Raw genomic sequence first — 27,323 nt, 5'->3', positions numbered from 1 at the left:
CTTTGAAATTTTCCATTTACATATAGTGCAATTCTTGTCCGGGCTATTTCTCTGCAACTAATGACTGGAATTCAATGAAACTTTATGGGAAGCTTCACTACCAAGAGGAGATGTGCATATTATCAGCCGGTTCTGGTCGGATGATTTTTCACAGAGTTATGGCTTTTTGAAATTTTCCATTAACTGTACATATAGTTCAATTCTTGTCCGGGCTATCTCTCAGCAACTAATGACCGGAATTCAATGAAACTTTATGAAAAGCTTCACTACCAAGAGGAGATGTGCATATTATCAGCGGGTTCTGGTCGGATGATTTTTCGCAGAGTTATGGCCCTTTGAAATTTTCTATAAAAAATTCTTGTCCCCCCAACTACTGTGCCCTCAAGACATTTCCTTTTATCTGAATATATAGTGCAATATTGTGACAAAACAAAACTGTTGGGGAGCATCACCCGTCTCCGACGGTTTCTTGTTCACAGAGTTATGGCCCTTTGAAATTTTCCATTTACATATAGTGCAATTCTTGTCCGGGCTATTTCTCAGCAACTAATGACTGGAATTCAATGAAACTTTATGGGAAGCTTCACTACCAAGAGGAGATGTGCATATTATCAGCCGGTTTTCGTCGGATGATTTTTCACGGACTTATGGCCCTTTGAAATTTTCCATTGTACATATAGTGCAATTCTTGTCCGAGCTATTTCTCAGCAACTTATAACGGGAATTCAATGAAACTTTATGGGAAGCTTCACTACCAACAGGAGATGTGCATATTATCAGCCTGTTATGGTCGGATGATTTTTCACAGAATTATGGCCCTTTGAAATTTTTTATAAACTGTACATATAGTGCAATTCTTGTTTGGGCTATTTCTCCCCAACTACTGAATGGAATTCAATGAAGCTTTATGGGAAGCTTAACTACCTTGAGGAGATGCGCATGTTATTGGTGGGTTCTGGTTAGATGATTTATTTAGAGAGTTATGGCCCTTTTAAATTTTTAAGTTGCTAAACCATCCATTGTATTATTTTGTCCAAAGTTATGCCCCTCAAGACGTTTCCTTTTATCTGAATTTATAGTGCAATATTGTGACAAAAAAAAAACCTTTGTGGAGGATCATCCGTCTCCGATGGTTTCTTGTTAAAAAGGGTTTCAAAACCACTTGTAATTTATGGTACAGTAAAACTTTAGTCACACATTCCTGGTGTTAGCTTCCATTCTTGTGACAATATTGTCCTCAAAAGTTGGAATAAAATCTGAGATTAAGGACTTGACATTCTGTTGTTTTTGTTTAATGATTGACAATGTCCCTATTGCATCCCAAAATTGTCCCAAAATGTGTCCCGACATTTTCACCACAGTGCCATCACAGAGTTCTCTTAGTGTTGTTTTCCACCATATTTGTCTTTATTAGCCCTAATTTTGTTAGCACAGAGAGGACACATTGCTTAAGTAATTTGACCAAGGCATTTTTGTTGTCTGTTCACCATTACTTTAATAACAAGATTGGTCGGTATCAAACAGTTACTTGAACAGTGATTTTAGGATCAAACAAGTATAACAATGACCTCTGAAACATTGTTTAGCAACAGCTGTTAGTTCATAAAAAAACAACGTTGGTAAAAACTAACTATGGGTGTTGACACACATTGTAGAACACTGGCCAGCACACAATTTGTCACAAAACATTTCTTAGGACAACACAATAATTTGTTATTAAGTAAACTATTTGGTTCCTCATTGCTTCAATTACTCAGTAATGCACATAGCTCATTTTTATGCCCCCCTTCGAAGAAGAGGGGGTATATTGCTTTGCTCATGTCGGTCGGTAGGTCGGTCGGTCGGTCCGTCGGTCGGTCCGTCCACCAGGTGGTTGTCGTATGATAACTCAAGAACGCTTGGGGCTAGGATCATGAAACTTCATAGGTACATTGATCATGACTCGCAGATGACCCCTATTGATTTTGAGGTCACTAGGTCAAAGGTCAAGGTCACGGTGACCCGAAATAGTAAAATGGTTTCCGGATGATAACTCAAGAACGCATACGCTTAGGATCATGAAACTTCATGGGTAGATTGATCATGACTCGCAGATGACCCCTATTGATTTTGAGGTCACTAGGTCAAAGGTCAAGGTCACGGTGACCCGAAATAGTAAAATGGTTTCCGGATGATAACTCAAGAACGCATACGCCTAGGATCATGAAACTTCATGGGTAGATTGATCATGACTCGCAGATGACCCCTATCAATTTTGAGGTCACTAGGTCAAAGGTCAAGGTCACGGTGACCCGAAATAGTAAAATGGTTTCCGGATGATAACTCAAGAACGCTTACGCCTACTAGGATCATGAAACTTCATGGGTAGATTGATCATGACTTGCAGATGACCCCTATTGATTTTGAGGTCATTAGGTCAAAGGTCAAGGTCACGGTGACCTGAAATAGTAAAATGGTTTTCGGATGATAACTCAAGAACGCATACGCCTAGGATCATGAAACTTCATAGGTAGATTGATCATGACTCGCAGATGACCCCTATTGATTTTGAGGTCACAAGGTCAAAGGTCAAGGTCACAGTGACCCGAAAAAGTAAAATGATTTTCAGATGATAACTCAAGAACGCTTTTGCCTAGGATCATGACACTTCATAGGTACATTGATCGTGACTCGCAGATGACCCCTATTGATTTTCAGGTCACTAGGTCAAAGGTCAAGGTCACAGTGACAAAAATCGTACTCGCACAATGGCTGCCACTACAATGGACAGCCCATATGGGGGGCATGCATGTTTTACAAACAGCCTTTGTTATAATGAGTTTATTAGCAAAATTAGCATGTTACTTTGTGGTTGGGACAATTCTGTTCTGAAAATGATTTCTTTCAATGAAAATTGTTGGAAACTCAGGTCTGTTCATAGGGTTTTGCATTATTTAGCAGCTTAGCATGGTTTAAGACATTTAAACATTTCTCAGAATGGCAGTGATAAAATATTTACCAGTTAAAAATAGCCTTTGACATTAAAACATTTCTCAGAATGGCAGTGATAAAAATATTTACCAGTTAAAAATAGCCTTTGACAGTGAAACATTTCTCAGAATGGCAGTGATAAAATATTTAACAGTTAAACATAGCCTTTGACATTGAAACATTTCTCAGAATGACATTGATAAAATGTTTACCAGGCAGCTAAACATAGTCTTTGACATTGAAAAATTTCTCAGAATGGCAGTGATAAAATATTTACCAGTTAAACATAGCCTTTGACATTGAAACATTTCCAAGAATGGCAATGGTCAAATATTGACAAGTAAAATATAGCTTTAGACATTGAAACATATCTCTGAATGGGAAATGGTCAAATATTGACCAGCTAAACATGGCTTAATACATGGAAACATTTTTCAGAAGGGCTGTGGTCAAGTATTGACCAGCTAAACATAGCGTTAACATTTAAACATTTGTCTAAATGGGCAGTTTTTAAATATTTACCCTCTAAACATGGCTTTGGACATTTTAACATTTTAGACCAAGTAACCATAGTTTTGGACATTGAAAAATTGCTTCAAAGAGCAATTACATTAAGCAGTTTAATGTTGTTGCCTTTTAACATGGCTTTTAAATGTTTGTAGTAAAGTCATCTTTTTGGGGGCCACATATGGCCTCTGTACAAACTTGTAAATTTTTCAGTAATGAGGTACTTAATCATCTGATTTGCTATTTGTAACTTGTTTTATAAAAATCAAAGTGATCTTCATTTGTTAATGGAAGGCATGCATTTGAGAAATTGTAAACTTGCTGGGTAATTGGATTTCACACTTTAAGAGAGAAACATTGGAATGTATTTCAGTGAATCTGACGCAACACCACAGGAATATTTCCAAGTTTTTAAGTATTGAAAAGCTATTGGCACCCAGTATAAATATCAGATAATGTCTGTTTGTTGGTGATAAGTTCCCGGAATCCCACCGGCTTTGATATCCATGTTGGACTAGCAAACATTTGGAAAGCAAAGCCACTTGGGGAAACGATGGAGCCATTCTGGCAGCCATCACTGCTTTATATGGAGACATTGTCAGCGCCAGGGAGACTTTAATGGCATTAAAACATCATTTCCTATGATAATATCTACGTTAATGGCCCCTGTCATTCGAGAGCTTTCACCCAACACTGGGAGAGACAGTGTTCTGTAATTGCAGCCCATCAAGGGACTGAATGGCTGAAAGTTCTTTATCTGGCCAATTATTGCTAATTCAGCCTGGCATATTAGGATTTTTTTTAAATATGGGTGACCATTTGATTTACTGGAAAATCCTTCCTCTGAAATCGGTTTTGTTTCAGAGTGCCATATTTTGTGAGTCTGGAAGATCTCACTCCACAACAGATCTGATAACTTGTCAAAATGTCTATGCCATATGATAAAGCATGGGTAGCCTGCTGGAGTATGACAAGTGAATATTTTGCGAGTCATGTTATGCAGTTCCAAATGTAGAGTCCATAAAAAATCTCAACACAAAATAGCATCTTTTAAAATTAAAACTTTTCAATCATTGCAATCATACAATATAAATTTGACACATATTGTATTTTCCTCCTTAAAAGAACAGTTTTCAGTGTTTTTACTTTGGTCAGATTTAGTGCCGAAGCTTGGCCCTATTCCCAATCACACTAACAATAAATTTTTCTGAATAGACCGCCTAAAATTGTCAATTGAAAGTTTTCCTCCAATTTAAATAAATCCACATGTTCAGTTCATGTCCCTATTAACCTACAAGTCGAACCATGGTAAAAACATGTTTATTCTTAATTTGATTCTATTTGTAAGAAAAACTACACAACAACAACATAATTTCCCAAATTTAAAGTCAAAATATGTGTTTTTCCCAACTCAATTGGTCCTAGTCCAATACTCAAAAGGATGAGAGAAAAACACTGCTAGAACTTTTACTATTAAAGCTACAAAATTTATCGTTAAATAAAGCGATTTCATGTCTTTGTCACATACAACAAGGTCAAGGTCTTTAGCCTTCATTTTTATGTCCCCCACCACTATATTGTTTTTGCCATGTCTGTTGGTTGGTTTGTTAGTTGGTTTGTGTGTTTGTTTGTGCAAACTTTAATTTGAAGATAGCAACTTTATATTTGGCATGCATGTGTATCTCATAGAGCTGCACATTTTGAGTAGTGAAAGGTCAAGGTCATCCTTCAAGGTCAAAGGTCAAATATATGGGTCAAAATCGCAAATTTAATGTACACTTGCAGTATTGATATTTGGCATGCATGTGTATCTCATGGAGCTGCACATGGTGAGTGGTGAAAGGTCAAGGTCATCATTCAAGGTCGGGGGGGGGAAGCTATGCTGTTTGCTGCTCATCAGTATCTAAGGGTTGAAAATGAGACCTCTAAAACGTGAATCTAGTAAGACAAGTCTTTAATGAAATATAACTTTCTAAGGGACTACACATGCGTAAAAATACGTATCTAAGTGGTAAAGGGTTAACACTTGATTACTAATAAAATAATTTTTAAGCTTATGCAATTAAAAAACTGACTTCTTACGAAGTGTCTGGGCAATTAGCTTGTATTGTTGATTTTGCAGGAATAAGAAGGCAAAGTGGCAATTGATTTAGTGGGAAAAACAAGTGAAACTGAAGTGTTGTTTAGGAAAGCACAGGATTTGAAGGAAAGCAGAAATAAAGCAAATGTGGTCTGGATATCGTTGGTTGATTTATAATGACAGACATTGTAAATAAATGGCCCTTAAATTGACAAACTAATTGCAATACTTCTACATTGATGATTTATTCTTTTCTACTAGCAAATTGGGTAGGTATACCCAGTACACTGTACTCTAGCATGGTCTAGAGCTTGAAGTTGGTGTCTGAAACAGTATTCATATTTATGCATTTCTTATAAATTTTATAATGCATATATTATGTAAGCTATGGGATTGTAAAAGATTCACTGATGACCAAATATGTGTTTTTTTCCAATACAATACAATACAAATCCCAGCAATACAAGAATTCTTAGAAAAGTGAATGCAAAAGACCTTGAGCTTGCTGTATGTGACAAAGACAGGAATCACTTTATTTTATGTTTAATTGTATAGCTTTAATAGTAAAACTGTTATATTTAGAGTGAATAAGATGTGCTGTCAAATACTGCATTAAGGATACATTTACACGTATTTTGGGATGCCAACACACAACATATCCAGTATCCAATGCAGTGATACATTAAGGATTCAGTATGGGAGATTCAGAATTTAGAATGACATATACTGAATTAGTGATAATTGTATATGAATATGTTGAAACAAAAGGCATATTTTATTGTAGGATGACTTTGCAAGATGAGCATGCAGGATTTTGCAGAATGGTTTGCTATTTAGAATGAATTGGCATTACCAAATAACACTTCTGTCCCAGACAGGCCATTCGTCATGTCATAATGTCTTGGAAAGTGTTGGAATGCCAGAAAATGGTGAAAACCTCCAGAATCTACTGAATTACAACATAATTTATTGCACTGGTAGAAGTTTCCCCTGGAAAATGTAAGAGCACAAATGTGTAATTCATTAGAGTTTAAATGGTTTAGGCTGCCACACTGCAGATGCCATCAGTGTGTGGTGTTGTTTGTTTTTCAAAACGTATCTTAAAGTTTATTCATTCCCCTTAGGTTATATGAAAATTTTGTTGTTTTATCAGTCACAGGAAAACTTGTCACATAGTTTGAAAAGATTTACATAAAACATGGTGGTTGTATTTTCTAATGTGGTCTGTTGTGTGACCACTGCATGCTGTTCCCAAAAGCTGAAGTTTTGTCATAGATTCATGTTTATCCTTGATAATAGACATCATTTTTTATGTCCACCACCACTATAGTGGGGGACATATTGTTTTTTCCCTGTCTGTTGGTTTGTGTGTTTGTTTGCCCCAACTTTAACATTTGCAATAACTTTTGCAATATTGAAGATAGCAACTTGATATTTGGCATGCATGTGTATCTCATGGAGCTGCACATTTTGCGTGGTGAAAGGTCAAGGTCATCCTTCAAGGTCAAAGGTCAAATATATGGGTCAAAATCGCTCATTCATGGCTAAAAGTGTTCAGTTTTTTTCAGGAAGTTCAGGCTTTTTTAAGCCCCGGAGGTCGATCTCTCAATTCGTCCAGAATCGATGAGAAATTGTGTGTGTGTGTGTGGGGGGGGGGGGGGGGGTAGGGGTAGGTTGTCCGCGAATATTTCCAATAGAAACCGAGACCTAAAGAATCTTTAAAAAGATGCGTATCGATATGTATAACACGTGTGCGAACTGGAATAGATAGCCATGGCCACTAAAGGGGCCAGTTTAACAGATAAGTGATAATAAACTCCTTCACTTGCACCCGTACGTCCATTATGCAAATGGTGGAAGTCCCATGGATGTCCGATAATCCGCATGTACTCTATTTACTAATACACAGCACGTACAAATGTCAACAGTAAATCGGGTTATTCAGACCATTAACTCCGTCTAAGAGGTACTGTTTTCAATGAAATTCTCAGCGAGTGGCCAATATTGATTTGTCCAGCTGTCAATCAAATTCTACTTGGTAAGCGCATCAGCCAATCAGGGCTCAGGCAGCCGAATACACGCCGACCCCACGTGAAGCTGTATACAATAATATTAGCGACCTCTGCGCTACGAAGTTTTTATTCAGCAATAAAATATTTAAGTCCACGCTTTCCCCGAGGAAGAATGATGCGATGTTTACATGAAGTCTAATGTTTGCATGATTTCGATTTGTACACGAAATTCACGAGAAATGTTTATTTGTTGCTAGAATTTTCTTAACTTTCCGTGAATAATAAAATCTGAAAATGATTTCGGATAACACGTTTAATTTTACGCATTTGAAAATACTAAAATTGAAAAATGTATTTTGTTATATCAACGGCTGTAACACATAATGCAATAAATAGTTTAATAACGTGTTTTGAGATTGCCAAACTATGCATATATATTGGTCTACGTGCATGAATGACCTGAAAAAATATATCGCGATTCGGCATGAAGTGTACTCCGTAAAATTTAAAGAAAGACGCGTTTTTATTCTCCGAAATTCGCTTTCACTTAGGCAAACTTTTCTGAAAGGAGGTACATGTAACATTTTAAATTCAGTCGTTGATTTGTCGTCATTACTAAATATGAACAGTGCTCTATGCGCTCAAATTGCGTCACGTGATTAACGCATGTTCAATTTGATTTCCCCCATCCCACTATTAAATTTTTATATTAACTTGCGTAAAATGGCGGACGTATTTTGGTTTTGAAAATAGAAATCGCAATTATACTGGATTATCGGGTAATGGATAGAGTTGGAACATGTACCTATATTAAACTTCTGAAATAAAAGTAGGACTTCAAAATTTATGTCTGGGACGTCCAAAATTTTAGGCTTGGAAGTCAGGACTTCCAACTTATAAAAGCTAACGGAAGCGCTGCTATTAAGTGTAATTGTAGTGATATTTGTTTTCCATAATTAATTATCAATCAAGTTTCTATCATCAGGGTGTGTTTTTACTGTATAGTGAAATGTGTTCCAACAATCCATAAAGTGATGTGTGTCTTCACCAAGCAATACCGTTGCGTTATTATAAATAGATATAGTGATATGTGTAAAGTTTCCATCAATTGGTTTTGATTTGAATTCTTTAAATTTGTACCTTTAAATATTTGTTTTTGGTAAAATGTAAGCTTTGAAGCTTATGAAGACAAGAAACAAGAAATGGTCTGCAGCTGTATAAAAATGCAATATGGTGTATAAGATATGATTTTTTCTCACTCATTCTAAATTCTAATATTAATTTCTGGACTTAATTTTTGTTCCAAATTTAAAGCCAGGATAGTGCATTTCTTGGCCATCTAAAATGCTATTTTCCATGAGCTTCCGGGGGGGGCCTTTGGCCCCCTGGGCCTCCGACCAAGGCATCGCCCTGGAGCTGACCGGGGGCCTTCCAGCCCCCTGGCCCCCAGTTTTTTTCAGGCTTTTTCAACCTTCCTCACTTTTAGCCATGCTTATTTAATGAATACTTTTGCAATATTGGAGATAGCAACTTGATATTTAGCTTGCATGTGTATCTCATGGAGCTGCACATTTTTAGTGGTGAAAGGTCAAGGTCATCCTTCCAGGTCAAAGGTCAAATATATAGCTTCAAAGCAAAAGGGGACATAGTGTTTCTGACAAACACATATCTTGTTTGTAATAGTGTCAATTTCAGAAAATCTTAATGTCATGGCTAGCTGATATCATAAAGTTAAAATTTGAAATTGTATTTGAAAGTTAATGTTAAATTTATATATAATTTCACTAAAGGTGTGAGTTGGGAACGTTCTGGTTGTCATAAGCATCTTAAAAAATATGGTGAATACAGAATTTTTTGTATCATGTGAGTTTGATGATAACCCTTGTAGTTTAATACATATATTGAATGTTCAATTTCATGTAACATCAACAACAACAACAACCATAGAACTGAATTCATTGATGTTTTACATTAGCACACACACAAAAAAGAGAAATGAATCAAAATCCTAAAATTATGATTAAAAATTATGGTGAATACAGAAATTATTTTTTATCATGTGAGTTTGATGATTATAACCTTTGTAGTTCGATAAATATTGAATGTTCAGTTTTATGTAACATCAGCATCAACAACAACAACCTTCGAACTGAATTCATTATGATGTTATAGATAAGCACACGCACACAAACAGAAATGAATCAAAGTCCTAGCCATGACAGATAATTATTGGCTATGGAGCTTTGTTTTATTGCTATCATTCATCATTTATGAGCCGTTTTCCCCAATTTTGGTATTACTTGGAAGATTGGATGAACTTTTTCTAATTTCTTTGTCTCCACGATGTCTCCAGGAGGGCTTTTCCATCGGGAATGCATGGCCATTTGTGATCCAGATGTCAGGCTAAATCTTTTACTGCGCTGTTCCTGAAATTGTTCTCTAGAACTTTGGTCTAGTCAAAGACATTCAGTAGTTGTAATTTCGGAATATTAAATAACTGACTCATAACTCCAAGTTGTTTTTTAAATTGCTTTTTTTTTTTAGATCTGTTTTGTTCTTTTGTACACAAGAAGCTTATAACTTTTTTTCTGTTCCTTGGCAGTGTCTAATGTAAGTAAGAAAGAGGATAAAGAACACTTTAATATGTGGACAATGATCATTATGGTTGTTATGTAGCTCAAAGGTCAAGGTCATAATGAAGAGATCAAGTTTGTTAAGTAGGTCAAGGTCAAATGAAGAAATCAAGTCAAATATTGCATTTGGCTCATGCAGGTTACTTATTTGTTGGTAAAAGGCATTCAAAATAGCCTGATAGCCTGAATGAATCATGTGAATCAGGTCCTTAATTTGTTTAAGGTCAAGGTCACACTTGGGAGTCAAAATGACATCAGGGGTATTTTCATCTGTTGAGGCCATATTCTTGTTTGTTATATTTTTGGCGAAAGTGTGTTACAATAAATGCCTTCAAACTACACTTTTGCATATTGGATGAATTTGTTATCAAAGAAAATGAATGAAAAGATTAAGATAGAATCATTAGAATCATTACGGATAGAATCATTAAGACATGATGTCCAATCTATATGATTTTTCTCTCTTATACAAGGCTTCAAACATTAACAAATTCAAATCTTTCAAATCTATCCCGTCGGTAGGGGATATGGTGTCTGCCTAACGATAGGGAGTTCACGGGTTTGATCCCCACTGTGGGAGCGTTCTTTAGATCTCCCCCATAGACACCAAGTACTGGTTCTAGTCCCAGGAAACGGACTCGAGAGCATTTCAAATAAGCCTTAGGTTTTCGATGCAATCAAGCTAAAATAAATAGGTTTAAACTAAATCTTTGTTGGAATAAACATGCAAAAACACAGTTGAGTGTGATTGGCACTAGCATAGCCATAAATATCATGCAACAAGAAATACCTTTCCCTCAAGCAACAAAAACCATATTTCTCTGCTCGTAAATATGGGAAGCTGGCAAAAGGTATTTGACAGTTTTATTTTGTTTCCAGAGAAGTGTAGGGCAAAGAAATATTTTCTGGAGTCAGTTACAATTACTGGGCTGCCATCCTGTACAGTTGATTGGTGTTGAAATGTGCTGGCATCTCGTTCTGATACTATCTCTGGCACCTTTGGAGATAACTGGGTTTGATAGGTGCTACCTTTCACTGAGGCCATGCTTGGGGCTCTTAACCCTTTCTCAAGCTCAGAAGACAAGATAAAATGGCTATATGCAAACAGCATAAAACCAGAACAGCTTGCACTTGCCGTCTGTTCTGGTTGTATGTTCTTTGCCACTCATCACTACCTTAGGGTTGGAATCAAGCATTTAAAACTTTAACATGGTAAGGAAGAACAGAAATAAAATATAAAAAAATTGTATGGGACAGGCGCCTTAAAATGGCTATCTGAGTGGTAAAGTACCTTACTTCAATCCTGGTTATCACAGCTGAATGCACCGTATACTGCTCCCTTTGGGATAATGGGGTTTAATCCATGTGGGTAAAGTGTCTTCCCAGATCAGCCTGTGCAGTCCACTCAGCTGGCTTATCAGCAACCCGCTTTCCCCCAAAACTGGATTTTCGCTTAGAAGACACTTCCTTTAAACCAAAATAGCAATGAAAGCAGAAAATGTCATCCCTGATTAGTGTGTGCAGACTGCACAGGTTAATCTTGTACAACACTTTATGCACATGCATTTAACCTTGTTGTCCCAGCACTATGCTCTTTTAAAAAACTGTCACCCCAGCTTTTGTTAATGGATTTCTTCCCATTAAATAAAAAACATCTTCATATTTAATTTATATTTATGTCCCCTCCATGGAGGGACAGCAACCCACGTATCTCCAATTGTATCAATGCCTCCTATATAGTACTGGTAAGTTTTCTGAAAATAATGGATGAAAACTTGGGGCCTGTTTCTTTTTTGTTCAAGGTTCCCCTTTAATTGCCTCATTTAACCCTTAACCACCTAGATACCCATTTTAACCCATTTGTGGACCCTTAGAAAGTTAATTTTTATTAAAGGCCTTTCTCACTAGACTTAAGTTTTAAAGGCTCCATTTCCAACACTCACATACTGATGAGCAGCAAACAGCATAAAACCTGAACAGACTGCGAGTTACTTCGCAGGCTGTTCTGGTTTTATGCTGTTTGCAAATAGCCATTTTCACTTTGCTTCTGAGTGGGAAAGGGTTAAGGAGTCCAATAGGGTTTGATTGGTTCTTCCAGAGTTTCATTACCTCTTGAAACATAACATATACATTGCTCTGATTCTAAGTTCCGCCTGTACTAAGGACTTGCTAGCAGATATAATTTAATATACGCTTTAATGACATAAAATTGTTATAAATTTTTTACAACAAAGACAAAAAGACTATAAACAACAACAACAACATTGTTTTACTACAATCAAAAAGTTATGCTTGTCATCCACTGGATTTTTTTCTATTGTGTGCCTTTAAATTAACATTGTGTTACATTCTCATTTAATTAAGATTCCTGGAGTCAGGCATATGCAGTAATAAATGTGATTAAAGAGCAGTGTGGAAAATAGACAGTAATTTCTGCGATAAATATGCCATAAAACTGGTGTCCACCTTAGATAATTAATTGATTTTGGGACACAATTTTGGCCTGCTCAGATTAGCTGACAGCAAAGGAATTCCGAATGTTTTTTATTTGAAAGAGCTCACTTGCTATGGAGAAGCAGGAGGGCTTATTTGCTCTCTTTATGCTTGGGTGATAAAACCTTCTGGCTCCAAACTAAAGCTCCAGGTGAATACGGTGCAATAAATGCTTCATTTCCTGAAACATGTAGCAGCAGTGAAAGGTGTTGTTAAATAATTAATTTCGTCTGTCATTTATCATGCAGTTTAAGTTTGTTATGACAATTCTAAACAGAAGAGGTGTATTGTTAATTACAGTGCTTCAGCATGCTTATTCACTTATTGTTCTGGTTTGTGCACTGTGTATGAGATAGTGTGGAGTAATAAATCAATTTAAATCATGCAAGGCAATGAAGAATGTTGAATAAAAAAAATAAATACATAAAAAGTGCTTTCCATAACACTATGGTGTTAAGAGAACATACATTTATTATACAATTTTTAGCTCATCTATTTTTTGAAAAAAAATTATGAGCTATTGTCATCACCTTGGCGTCGGCGTCGGCATCTGGTTAAGTTTTGCGTTTAGGTACACTTTCCTCATAAAGTATCAATGCTATTGCATTCAAACTTGGTACACTTACTTACTATCATGAGGGGACTGGGCAGGCAAAGTGAGATAATTCTTGCTTGCATTTTGACAGAATAATGTGCCCTTTTTATACTTAGAAAATTGAAAATTTTGGTTAAGTTTTGTGTTTAGGTCCATTTTATTCCTTAAGTATCAAAGCTATTGCTTTCATACTTGCAACACTTACTTACTATCATAAGGGGACTGTGCAGGCAAAGTTATGTAACTCTGACTGGCATTTTGACAGAATCATGTGCCCTTTTTATACTTAGAAAATTGAAAATTTGGTTAAGTTTTGTGTTTAGGTCGTCTTTTTTCCTAAAGTATCAAAGCCATTGCTTTCATACTTGCAACATGTACTAACTATCGTAAGGGGACTGTACAGGCAAAGTTATATAACTCTGACTGGCATTTTGACGGAATTATGTGCCCTTTTTATACTTAGAAAATTGAAAATTTGGTTAAGTTTTGTGTTAAGTCCACTTTTTTCCTAAAGTATCAAAGCCATTGCTTTCATACTTGCAACACTTACTAACTATTGTAAGGGGACTGTGCAGGCAAAGATATGTAACTCTGACTGGCATTTTGACAGAATTATGTGCCCTTTTTATACTTAGAAAATTGAAAATTTGGTTAAGTTTTGTGTTTAGGTCCACTTTTTTCTTTAAGTATCAAAGCCATTGCTTTCATACTTGCAACACTTACTAACTATGGTAAGGGGACTGTGCAGGCAAAGTTATGTAACTCTGACTGGCATTTTGACGGAATTATGGGCCCTTTAGACTTGAAAATTTGGTTAAGTTTTGTGTTTTGGTCCACTTTACCCCTAAAGTATCATAGATATTGCTTTCATACTTGGAACACTCGCAAACTATCATAAGGGGACAGTAAAGGACAAGTTGCATAACTCTGGTTGTCATTTTTACGGAATTATGGCCCTTTTTTGACTTAGTAACTTTGAATATATGGTTACATTTTGTGTTTAGATTCACTTTTCTTCTAAAGTAACAAGGCTATTGTTTTTAAACTTTAAATACTTTCATGCTATCATGAGGATACTGTACCTGGCAAGTTGAATTTTATCTTGACCTTTGAATGACCTTGACTCTCAAGGTCAAATTATTAAATTTTGCTAAAATTGCCATAACTTCTTTATTTATGATTTGATTCGATTGATACTTTGACAAAACAACTCTTACCTGACATACCACAATTGACTCTGTCCAAACCATCTCATGGAGCTGCACATTTTGAGTGGTGCAAGGTCAAGGTCATCCTTCAAGGTCAAATGTCAAATTTATGGTGTCTGTTCGTCCGAAAACTTTTACATTGGCCATAACTTTTTTTAATATTGAAGATAGCAACTTGATATTTGGCATGCATGTGTATCTCATGGAGCTGAACATTTTGAGTGGTGAAAGGTGAAGGTTAAGGTCATCCTTCAAGGTCAAATGTCAAATATATGGCGTCTGTCCGTCCGAAAACTTTAACATTGGCCATAACTTTTTTAATATTGAAGATAGCAACTTGATAGTTGGCATGCGTGTGTATCTAATGAAGCTGCACATTTTGAGTGGTGGAATTTCAAGGTCAAGGTCATCAATCAAGATCAAAAAAAATAAATAATTCAAAGCGGCGTTCTCATGAAGCTGCACATTTTGAGTGGTGGAAGTTCAAGGTCATCATTCAAGGTCAAGGTCATCCTTCAAGGTCAAAGGTAAAAAAACAATTTAAAAATTTCAAAGCGGCATTATCATGAAGCTGCACATTTTGAGTGGTGGAAGTTCAAGGTTAAGGTCATTCTTCAAGGTCAAGGTCATCCTTCAAGGCCAAAGGTAAAAAAAATAATTCAAAGCGGCGTTATCATGAAGCTGCACATTTTGAGTGGTGTAGGTTCAAGGTCAAGGTCATCCTTCAAGATCAAGGTCATCCTTCAAGGTCAAAGGTAAAACAAAATTTTAAAAAATCAAAGCGGCGTTATCATGAAGCTGCACATTTTGAGTGGTGAGAGTTCAAGGTCAAGGTCATCCTTCAAGGTAAAAACTAAAATAAAAAAATTCAAAGTGGCGTTCTCGTGAAGCTGCACATTTTGAGTGGTTGAAGTTCAATTTCAAGGTCAACTTTCAAGGTCAAGGTCATCCTTCAAGGTCAAAGGTCAACAAAATTATTAAAAAATTCAAAGCGGCGTTCTCATGAAGCTGCACATTTTGAGTGGTGGAAGTTCAAGGTCAAGGTCATTCTTCGAGGTCAAGGTCATCCTTCAAGGTCAAAGGTCAAAAATAAATTTCAAAGCGGCGTTATCATGAAGCTGCACATTTTGAGTGGTGGAAGTTCAAGGTCATCCTTCAAGGTCAAGGTCATCCTTCAAGGTCAAAGGTCAAACAAATAATATTTAAAAGCGGCCTTCTCATAAAGCTGCACATTTTGAGTGGTGGAAGTTCAAGGTCAAGGTCATCCTTCAAGGTCAAAGGTAAAATTTTTTATAATAATTTCAAAGCGGCACAATAGGGGGCATTGTGTTTCTTACAAACACATCTCTTGTTTTTTTCAAACATGGTTAAAAAACACAAATATTAATTTTTATTATTTTATTTTTGAAATACCGTCCAACCATCCCACCCAAGAACCCCCCCCCCCCAAAAAAAAAAATAAATATTTTTTTGCATTTTTGGAAGATAATGTAATTAATGACCACACCCCCACACTATACACCCCTCTCCACTCCACCCCTCTATGCTTTGTGATTGAAATTGAGATAGGTCCCTACACCTTTAAAAAGAAAAATAGAAGGTGGTGCTCTTGTTACATACTGAATTTTCCTTCATATAGCGCGCGCCCATGTATAGCGCGCAGGCTGTTTTATTAATGCAAAAATGGATAAAAAAATATTTAAAGACAATATCGGACAGAAAATGGCCACCATTTTACTATTGCACAATCCAATAATCCGGGGCATTGAAAAGCTTAATTTCCAGTAAGCATTTTAAATAGTAAGCGTCATTATGATTAGGAGCATGGGTTGCATAACACTATACTTTTCTGACAATTTTGTAATTTTCTAGCAACAGATTAACAGTCCACGTGCATTTCGTGTAAAACATGACAAAATAAGAATTCATGTACATCATGTCATTCTTCCTCTGGGAAAGCATGGCTTTTAATTTGAATGCTGAATAAAACTTTGTGGCGCATGGGAGACAGATGTGGAGATATGTCAGTATTGACGTAAAACTGTTAATCTATTATGTTGGACAAGTTGGGTTATTGTTTGTCGCGTTGCACAGGCGTGAATGTGATGAACAATTAATGCGCCAAAAACCTGGACCAAACTGGAAAACACTTAAGATGTCCCTGCTACGGTTACCTGCAAAAAAGACCAAATACATTTACCAGTCCAACGTAAGCTGCCAATTTAGAAGTGCACAAACACAGACAAATAAATGTTCGCGCACATACTTTATTCACACATTTTATTTTATTGTAAATAACTAATTCTACCCCATTCATATCTGCTGTTACCGACTTTTTGCTGTTTCGACAACGGCCCCTTCAGTTTGTCAGATTATAGGGTGTAGTTTTCTGGAATACAAAAATGGCGGCTATTATGATTATGTACGATTACGAAATAAATTATTTGCTCTTTAACAGCAAGGAAAGCGTTGTATCAATGTATTAGGCGCACCAATGTTTTAATTTGAAATTTGGAGGTAAAAAACTGTGCGCTATACAAAGGAATGTCACTATGTGTTTTAAGATTGATACAATAAAATAATGCTGGTGTTTGTAAATGAGCAGGAAATGCTTGCTGTTAATATGAAAATAAAAATAAAAATTCACATTTTACGAGAAATCTTAAAAATTGTTTCCACCCAGTTTGATGGGAAGTGTAAAATAAAGGAAGAATCTGCAAAATTGATAGAATATCACAAGTTCTTTGGAAAATGTTCTTCAGGAGGAACAACTTAGATCCAAAAGGGCCTATTTATTTAATTTTTAAGTATGGTAAATATACAGTGGGTTATCTGGTAAAAACATCTGTCTTCTACCAAAAGTCCAGAAAAAAGACGTCAATTTGTCAGTCCATTACAATTGACCTTGCTTATATGCATTCAGCCAACATAATTATGCTCTAGCCCCTTGGAAATGTTAAGCAACTCAAAATTCTTGTTTTCATCTTATACCAAGATTTGTTTTCTATAAATGCATTGAGAAATGTGATAAATATGAAGCACTTTATGCAGGTACAAAGTATTCTGCTAGTAATTTATGATAAATATGCATGAAACACAACTTTAGTCAGTCTAATCCAACAGGCTTTATTGGATGTAATTTCTGAAGAATTACAGATGACTGACACATTGGTCATATGTGGAAAACTGTATTGTCAATTATAGCTTCATTGGTAATACTATATGGTTCAATACACCCAAAAGTGGTGTTCTATGCAATAGGCATACTTTCATCCACCATAAAGTGATTTTCCCTGTATGTCTTTAAGCCATTTGCATGGATTCATTCATAAAAAAGTTAGCTCCCCTGAGTATCTGTGAGTCATTGGCATAGGTGCATCCATCCAAAAGTGACTTTCCTTGTGTGTTTGTCAGCCATTGGTAGTGTCCTTAATATTCCACTCAAAAGTTATCTTACATGTGTTTCTGTCAAATATTGGCATACTTCCATCCTACTTAAAAGTCACTTATGTGGTATTCCATGTGTTTCTCTCAGGCTTTGGCATATTTTGTAAAAACAGAACTCCAATAGATACAATTCAAAGTTGAAAATGCTCATAATTAACAATTTTTACTGCAGACTCTTAATTTAACTTAAAAGCCGCTCCACAAAATGTGCTATCATTCAGTCACACCTTCTGTATTAATTTCAGTGTTGAACAAAATAATGTTTTTATCAGTCACACAGTGCAAAACTGTTGTAATGCTACGTATTTACATTCTAGCTACCTTATTGTTGTACTGATATGGAGATTTCAGTGTCAAGCTAATTAAATATTTATTTCAGTGATGTTGAGATTTTGACCACAAAATGACATTGTACTCACACACCTATGCACACAATCCATTCATCTATATATCTTGACAGATGCAATACATTTATGTAAAACAACATTAACTAGAAATTTACCAGACCTGTGCTAAAAATGATTCATGGAATAAATCGGAGAACAAATCAAGAAGGGGTTTATCTTAATATGTATTTTTGTGCTCCTTATGTCAAATATTTTGCTTATCCAATGATCCCAGATTCCTGGTATTTATTTGGACAAGATGTCTATTGATGCTAGGCTACATATACAGTCGGTTATGTTTCATTTATAAATGACAGGAACCTATGAATTTATATGATAGTGTTTCAGTTAAAAATCAACATATAGCCCACCTACGGTGAATACTGGTTTGAAACATACGGTTAATATTAGAGATTTCATATCAGCATATATTTCTTTACAATCTTACAATATTTTAGTTTGACAATTTATCATCAACATTTTCTGATCATCAAAAATGCTTTTTGCAACATTTAAAAAAGCTCTGGTTGATAATATTCCCTATTTTGCAATATTCCATGTAGGATACTATTGATTATAATAATTGTTACAAATAATGAACTTAATAAATTGATGATCCTCTTTTATGAAATGTTTAAATTAAATGTTTCAACTTCACATGAATTTTATTGAATTTCAGTCTTTTTATTCTTTTAATTGAATGTTTTGAAACCTAATCTGCGCTGAGAAAATTTCCCAATAGTCCCTTGTTTCTTTACAGCCCAACTCCTTAATTACTTTAAAGAAGTTCAACTTTGAAGAAATCTTACCTAATGGTGATCTTACTGACCAAAATATGAATTGAAAGGCATTGAAATAATGATTTGGTTAAATAATTGTATGATAATGACTTGTTTTAATAGAAGCTACAGCTTGTGATGCCTGTGGAATCATACAAATAAGTGATATGTGAGCACCAAGCATGCAGCAAAGAATGTATTCCTTTCACACCAAAGCTTTTCAGTATATACATAACTAACTGCAGTTCTTAACCAACTAGTTGTCACTGAAAACCCCCATTATTTACTGATGCCCCTATTAAAGGGACTTGTTCACAGATTTTGTCATGTATTGAAGTTTGTCATTAAATAATTTAAATTGATAATTGTAAACATTGGAACCAAAATAGCTTCAGTACAAAACAAGAATAAATTAAAGGAACAAAACAAAAGTAATCCTAAACTGGGCTCCAACCACTGACCGCTGGAGTAAAAGTCTAGCACTCAAACCACTGGGCCATCCGTGCTGGTATAACAACTGACATATTTTATACTTTATATACGCAATGTTTGTAATATCACAAAATATATCTGTAACAACAGAACTCTCCAAATTATTCAATTGTTTCACGTTTGCAACATTTTATAATTTTCAGGTTTTTAAATCATCAAAAGATGCATATAATGGATATTTTAGAGCATGATTAATGTTCAGTTTAACTGTTTTCTTGCAAATATCATAACTTCAGCGGAAACATGCCATTCTGAAATTCTGTAAAGTAACCAAACAGTGAACATTTCCCTTTAAATGCTTAAACCCATTTATGCCTAGCGTCTAGAAAAAAGGCCTTGGCAAACAGCGTAGACCCAGATGAGACGCCGCATGATGCGGCGTCTCATCAGGGTCTGCGCTGTTTGCTTAAAGGAATTTCTTAAAGAAATATTTTAAATATAGAAATAAATATACTAGACATCCCTAATTTTGGAAATAAATTGATCCAATTTAGACGGATGGGAGAGTCCACTAGGCATAAATGGGTTAAGATGTGACCATACCTGTGATGTCCTGATGCAAAGTAACCAATGCAGGTGTTACACCACAAAGGTGACTCGAGCCTCTGAGCCTCACCTCACAGACACTTGAGAAACTGTTTTTTGTTTGTGCTCAGATCAAGGTATGTCAGTCTATCCATTAATCAGGACTAGTTTATATATACATGTGTCAAAATACATTAGCCAGGGCCGTTTATCAGCAACCCAGTTGGGGAGTTCTGACAGTTGCTTTTCAGACTTAATAAATTATAAGCTATTTCTCACATTTCCAACTTTTTGGAATTGTTGACAGGCAATGTGTAACAAAAATTTCCCATGCTTTTTCTCATGTTTGTGAAAATTGCGGCCCATTGTTTTCATTGAAAATTGCTGTGATAGCTTTCAGTTGGAGTAATTTTCCCACTTATCATATTATTCTCATGATGGGTCTTATTATATGACATTAATGTTGTATGAAAATTGGTTTTATTATTTTCATAACGAGCTCCTGGTTATAGGATAAACATTAGGAAACATCCATTCAGCCAGATCACATCGAAATTTGTTGGTTAAATTCTGAGTAAAAAAAATTAAAAAAATTATCAAGTGATCAGAAACAAACCCACAGACTATAATCATTAATTAATTCAGCATAAAGAATATGGACCTTATGCATGAATATATTACAAATCAATCAGAATAAATATGTTTCTATTTCCACAACTGGATGTGTCCTAGACAATCACTTTTAAGGATTTGAATAAATAACACAATCATTTTACGCATTTACGAAAAAAATCTGGCCTTACCGATACGTCTGCGTCAGCGCGGCGGGATTTGTTGGTCTCTAACCTAACGGCGCTTTTCGTTAATTTAAATTACCGAAAAGTTTTAGACTGGGTTCATATATTATTGTCTATTCTGTCGCGTGATTTCCTGTAACTTGTAAATCCGTCAAAAACGATATGTCTGCGCGCAATTGAATGCCGGCTTAACCGAAAGAGGCTCAAAACAACACTTTGTTGTCATGTAATGACTACATACGGTGTCTTCTAACCATCCTGACATTAAATCTGTAAACCCAGAAAATGACATTGTCGCCCTGATATTAAACGATTTGATTGCATCGGTGGCGTAAAACGTTAGAAAACACGATGGGAAACGGATGAGACAGTGAAATAAGTGTTCATTTACTTAGCTTAATAGTTGGCTTGTGTTTTCTTGTCAAGAAAAATGAAGAAATAGTAGTAGTCATGAGTTTTAATGTGTAGTTGTATTAGCATCATGATTCAGAGTGGAAAACCTAATACAGTAACTGTTTTAGGAGCTACATATATTTATTATAATTGCTGCAAATTTTTCTGTAAAGTCAGTTATACACCCTTCAATATCCAAGAACACGGGTAGTACAGTACTACCTGTATTTTTGGATATGGTAGTACGGGTACTAATTGATTTTAAGCGTTACTCTTTTTCTTTCTGTCAGTGGCAGTACCTTTACTAATTTCACAAATCCTTATCTAGAGCTCTGCATACGTAAGTGGTAAAGGGTTAAAGGTGTAGTCTGTTCTAGTAGTTGAAGTCCTATATAGAACTCATCTTTACTAATTTGTATTTTATAATATATGCCCCCAGGACTGTAAATATGTTAATATGTAAATATGCTAGTTGTTAGTGTGTCTAGAAAGGTTCCTTTGTAAGGAGTTTTATATTCTTTTATATATCAGGATTTCTTCTTGTTTTTAATGTACAGCTCACTATGCAATATAGCACGCCATTCAAAGAATTACTTTAGACATATTTCTGCTTTGAGTGCTTAAGCAAATTAATGAAGTTATTAGGCTGAAGGTTAGTGTATTATCAAAAACGGCGGGGATGCTTATATTAGGAAATATAGGTGTACTTTATAAGGTGTACTTTAATTAAACCGAAGCTGTATGTTTCTTAGGTATCTATCCACTGACAATAAAATAAATATATATAATGATAATAGCAAATGCTTGCTTTTGTACTTGCAGATAATCAAACTTCCTGAATATCTTGGGTCTAATTAGCAGCCAATCCTTATGGGAACTCGTCAGATGCTGTGTTTACCATTTCTGCACAACATTTGACAATAAGCACGATGCAAGTAGGCTTGAGATGCTATTGCATAGGTGCTAAAATCATTGAAAATTAGAAAGATATGGGTAAATATTTTCAGTTCGTGCTGGTACATTGATAAATCCATAAGTGCTTTTTTAATGTTTTGTTTACATTCTAAATTGACGTCAAAAACATTGATGCAATAGTTATTGTCTACATAAATGTTTAAATATGAAACATTGATGAATCTAAACTCCCAAGTATGAGGCAAAAGGAATTCATTTGACATTAATTTGAGCTTAATCAACCATAAATGTAATATTAAGTATTATTCTATATCCAATAAATTCATCCAATCGGCATTCTTCATATGTACCACGTGACCGTCCAATATATTCCGGTATTGGATCCAAAAAGTCTGTATTTTTTTCCATATTGGACAGTTGAGTACAAGTGCACTAAGCAATTGTTTTATAACGATAAAAGCCGTTACCGAGAAAAAGTATCCGAATGTACTTTAATCGATTCACACAGGCGATATTTTGCTTGTATGTTTCTTTTTAATACTTTCCTATTGAAAATATGAGAGGAAATAAAAAAACGAATCGAGAATGTGATATTTAAATAATTTTTATTGTTAGAAATTAAAAAAAAATGCAAAAGCAAGTGATATTGTTATTACTAGAAATTGAAAACAAATATGCAACAGCAAAACAAAAAATCAATTTTATTAACCTCAATGATAACTTTAATCCAATGCTAGCCTAATAACAACTAAGTTACAATGATATGCATTTCCATTTTCCATTTTCTGTTCTTCCATCCATTTATCGAAATGTATTTTAAACCACAGTATTTGTTGATAGCGTTTGTACACATGCTCACCATTCTGACCCAAAGGCCAAAATACAATTTACGAATTCGTAATCCTGTCGGAGCGAGTTGTTTTATTCCTATCGAAGTTACAATCCGAAATACGTTTTGCCTTTTGGATTCGTTCAATGCTATCAAAATGGTATAATTTGCTACTAGATTTATTAAACACTACCACCTCCATATTGTTGTCCCTAAAATGCAGAGTCTTGCTTATACTGGTATGTTTCGTCAGAGAAATGACGTCACACGAGATACGTCATAAAGTGCGTAATCAATGAATGAAAATAAAAATACGGACAGCTGGTTTGGTAATGAGGATATAGAATAAAAAGTTTATCAGACGTTTAAACTGTACAATACGTGATATATTTGGACTCGCACACAGTTTGAAGTCATATTGGACTCGCCTAACGGCTCGTCCAATATGACTTCAAACTGTGTGCTCGTCCAAATATATCTCCGAATTGTACAGTGAAACGTCTAATAACCTATAATTATAACGACTATGAAATATCTTAAAGCCACACGCCTTATTTGGCATAGTAAATTTAAGTATAAATAAGAAACATATTTTAATTATGCCAATTAGAATATATCTGGTGGTTACAAGGTATAAATCCGTCTTTTTTGCGCTAAAAACTTAAAAATAATCGTGTTTGTTGAAATGGATGTATACGTCTAGAAATCCTACTTTTGGTTTTAAAAACGGTACCGTTTGAAAAATAATAAATTACTTGCTAACTAGGCTTTTGATTTAATTTTATCGATGCCAATAAGAATATATCTAGTGGTTACAAGGTAGAAATCCGTCCTTTTTTTCGCTTTAAAACTTAAAAATAATTGCGATTGTCGAATTGAATGGACGTATACATATAGAAATCCTACTTTTGGTTTAAAAAGCTGTACCGTTTGAAAAATAATATATTACTTGCTAACTAGGCTATAGATTTAATGACAATTTTGCACACTTTCAAATTGCATCTATATGTATTATTAACATGTATTTCATTTCAAAGTCAGAGGCAAGCTAGGTGTGTGGCTTTAAGAATCTTCAATGGTGAGGGGCCTGGTTGATACCACTTTACAAGAGCATATGGTACAGGTCGTATACAAGTTAGAAAAACTGGAAACATTGGAAGTTTGGATTATGTCGTCCCAAATTTTTATTTTAATGGCTCAAGCCACATTTCAGTGCTACAATATGTATTTGTGTTGTATTTTTTGTGCCACCTTCTGTTGAACCCAGCCAAGAAGCATACATGATGGGGGGCTTTTTTGTCAGTGTTAATCGACTAAGGTTGGGCATGAGTGTTTGGTAAATCTGTGTCAGAGTTTTGCTTGAATTATGTTCTGCAAAAGTTATTGTTACAGGACATTATGTATAACCCTATAACAAATAATAAGCTTTATGACCATGCCTATACCCTAGGTTGAAGTGCATATGAATGTTTGTATAAAATGTTTCCTACAATAATTGTTTTTAGTGTGTCAAATTTTGGGCTGAAATTCGGTCCGATTGCTGAACTTAATAAGTATATATGAGCCTTTTTCTGAGAAAACTGGGCTTAATGCATGTGCGCAGTGTCATCCCAGATTAGCCTGTGCAGTCCACATAGGCTAATCAGGGATGGCACTTTCTGCCTAAACTTGATTTTCGGTAAGGAGGGACTTCCTTGAAACTAAATATATCATACAAGCGGAAAGTGTCGTCCCTGATTAGCCTGTGCAGTCTGCACAGGCTAATCTGGGACGACACTTTACGCACATGCATTATGCCCAGTTTTCTCAAAACGCGACTCATATTTTTTTCCCAAATGACAGCCTAAAATTACCAGTTGAATTTTTTTTTCTGTCATTCCATTAATCTATCTAGCTCTTTGAGCTGAACCTTAGCATATATAATAATTATAACAAAAACTTACTTTTATTTTCAAGTTTATAGTATTTTAATTATAATTAATCATAATAATTATACTTTAAATTTTCTTATATAAGTTTGGCTTTTGCAAAATAAAACCAAAAAAACATGTTAATTTAGCAATTTTAGTAAAACAAAACTTGATAATACCAAATTCAAAGGGCACACTAAGAGCTCCAATAACAAAATGGTGAAAAAACACTGTCCATGTGCACGTCAATAGCTCACTATAATAAACTTGATAAACAAATTATAGTCAAGCCTGGTCTCTTTGTACTTTCAGTAGTAGTTAATATAGGGGATTATGGAAATTCCAGGATTTTGAATTTATATCTGTCCTTTACAACTTTATAATTTTCACAACATACTATAGATAATCTGATAACCCTTGGATTATTTTGATGAACATAAACACATTAGTGTTCTATGAACAATTTTAATGGTAGACAAACGTAAATGCTGAACTGTTTAGCTTCTCTGAGAAAACTGAGTGCACTTCCATGCTGAACATAATCTTTTCTGCAAATTTCATCATTAGGTTAATTGGCAGATTATGTAACTGTGTGGTAGCGTAAAGTTTCGAGACGCTGTTTGTTTTCTCGAGCACAGTTGGACATCGAAACGTGCCAGTGCTGCATGAAAAGTCATAACAATTACGAACAATGCATTTTGGATTTCTTTGTTTATAATTCATGCTGACAGAACTTACCGTCCTAAACAAAAAATGGTTCTGCTTCAGAAAAATGAGAACATGGAAATGCCATCAATTGATGCTAGAAGGAAGGATGATGTGGAAAGTTTCTTTATCAGGGTTGAAAGATTTCTGGGGCCTGATACCTCCATGATGATGGAACATTGGATGACTTTGGTGTGTTTTTGGTGTTTTGCAGTGCCTTGTTTTTCCCCCTCTAAGCGATGATGGAACATTGGATGACTTTGGTGTGTTTTTGGTGTATTGCAGTGCCTTGTTTCTTCACCTCTAAATGCATTATTGTACTCATGGTGGCCACACACTGTGTTTGCCCTCTTGGTTGGTGCAAAGTTTTTGCGTTATAGACTGGTGAGATAATGGAGACCAGAAGCGTTTTTAATTCCAGCCTTCAACTGTTGTGAATGGTGAATTAGCAATGGTGACTGTTTATACGTCAGTACGTGGCCATATGGAAACTCGAGACATAAATATGTCTAGTAGTTTAAAAGGTCTTGAAATGCAGTTTTAACTTCTTTTTGACCATGGTGTACAATTGTGATTACCGTAAAAACGCAGTCATAAGTCAAGATTTTTTACCTCCAAAATTTGATTAAAAAGCCGGTATCGACTTATGAGGTGGTCCATGAAAAAAATAATGAAATTCTATGAAAAAAATAATGAAATTCGACGAAGATTGATCACCGCGGCAATAGTTGTTGTTGTTGTATAAAAAAATCGTTGATTTACGACTAACAAAACGTCGTTTTTTTACTGATACTTACCAATTAATATAATCAGTTTGCAATTACTCTTTTTTTTATTTTGATAATTTAATCCAAAGTCTTCATGTAAGCAGGTGTTGTTTTTTTACTGTTCATGTAAACAAAGAATCAAGGACATCATTTAAAGTCTCGCGAAAATTCGCAATATGTGTGAATCGACAGTTTGACGTCATCAAAGGAAAGCCGTTTCCTGTCAAGAAGCCATAAAGAACACCTTTCTCGCCGACAAAATTGGATTCCTTTGTTTAGAGAAGCGATATGCTTAACCAATCGCGTGTTTGTAACTCGCTTGAAATCGTCCCATTATGCTTGAGCACGTGTATAGCTCCGCCTTTGAAACTGTTTTAGAGAAAAAGGTGGAGTTAGCGGTCTCTTGGGTATGTCAATCATTGTTATAAAAACACGTTTTACCGAGACACTAATCAATTGTTTTGACAGTCAGATTAAAAGTACAAAGATTGGATTACAGTGATAATATTGTTTCATCGGATTAAAAGCGGAAAATAGTTTGTGGATAATTACTAGCGTGGATTATTGAGTGCAACCATTTATTAATTAGATAAACAAAAACACAACTGGACTTACAATAAATCTTTGAAAATGCCTGGCAAACGCAAACGCCAGGCTTATGACAATGCATTAAAATACGTGTGATAGAGTTTGCGGAGAATTTAAATAACAACAGTGCTGCTGAACGTGAGTTTATGAAATTCGTAAACAGAAAATTTCTGACTCGACTTATGAAGCTAACATACTCAAAATCTTCAATTTTGGTACCAAAGTATACCCCCCGACTTATGAGCCGGGTAGACTTATGACTGCGTTTTTACGGTATGCTTCCATTTGAATA

At 35.2% G+C, this 27,323-nt stretch overlaps 1 protein-coding gene and 1 long non-coding RNA gene across 6 annotated transcripts in view; both read left to right on the top strand.

The window, feature by feature from the left end:
- The window catches only part of LOC127852156 (uncharacterized), a 30,027-nt gene extending 27,239 nt beyond the window's left edge, over positions 1–2,788 (top strand). The window contains exons 2-3 of the long non-coding RNA XR_008036101.1: positions 1,991–2,407; positions 2,553–2,788. This is a non-coding gene — a long non-coding RNA (uncharacterized LOC127852156). The remainder of the gene's footprint in view (positions 1–1,990; positions 2,408–2,552) is intronic.
- The window catches only part of LOC127852152 (transmembrane protein 135-like), a 150,155-nt gene that overhangs the window by 52,417 nt on the left and 70,415 nt on the right, over positions 1–27,323 (top strand). The gene's annotated exons all lie outside the window — the stretch shown is intronic.

This window comes from Dreissena polymorpha, chromosome 12 (assembly GCF_020536995.1).
Source record: "Dreissena polymorpha isolate Duluth1 chromosome 12, UMN_Dpol_1.0, whole genome shotgun sequence".
In the NCBI taxonomy this organism is placed as follows: domain Eukaryota; kingdom Metazoa; phylum Mollusca; class Bivalvia; order Myida; family Dreissenidae; genus Dreissena; species Dreissena polymorpha.
This window is presented reverse-complemented; position numbering and strand designations above follow the sequence as displayed.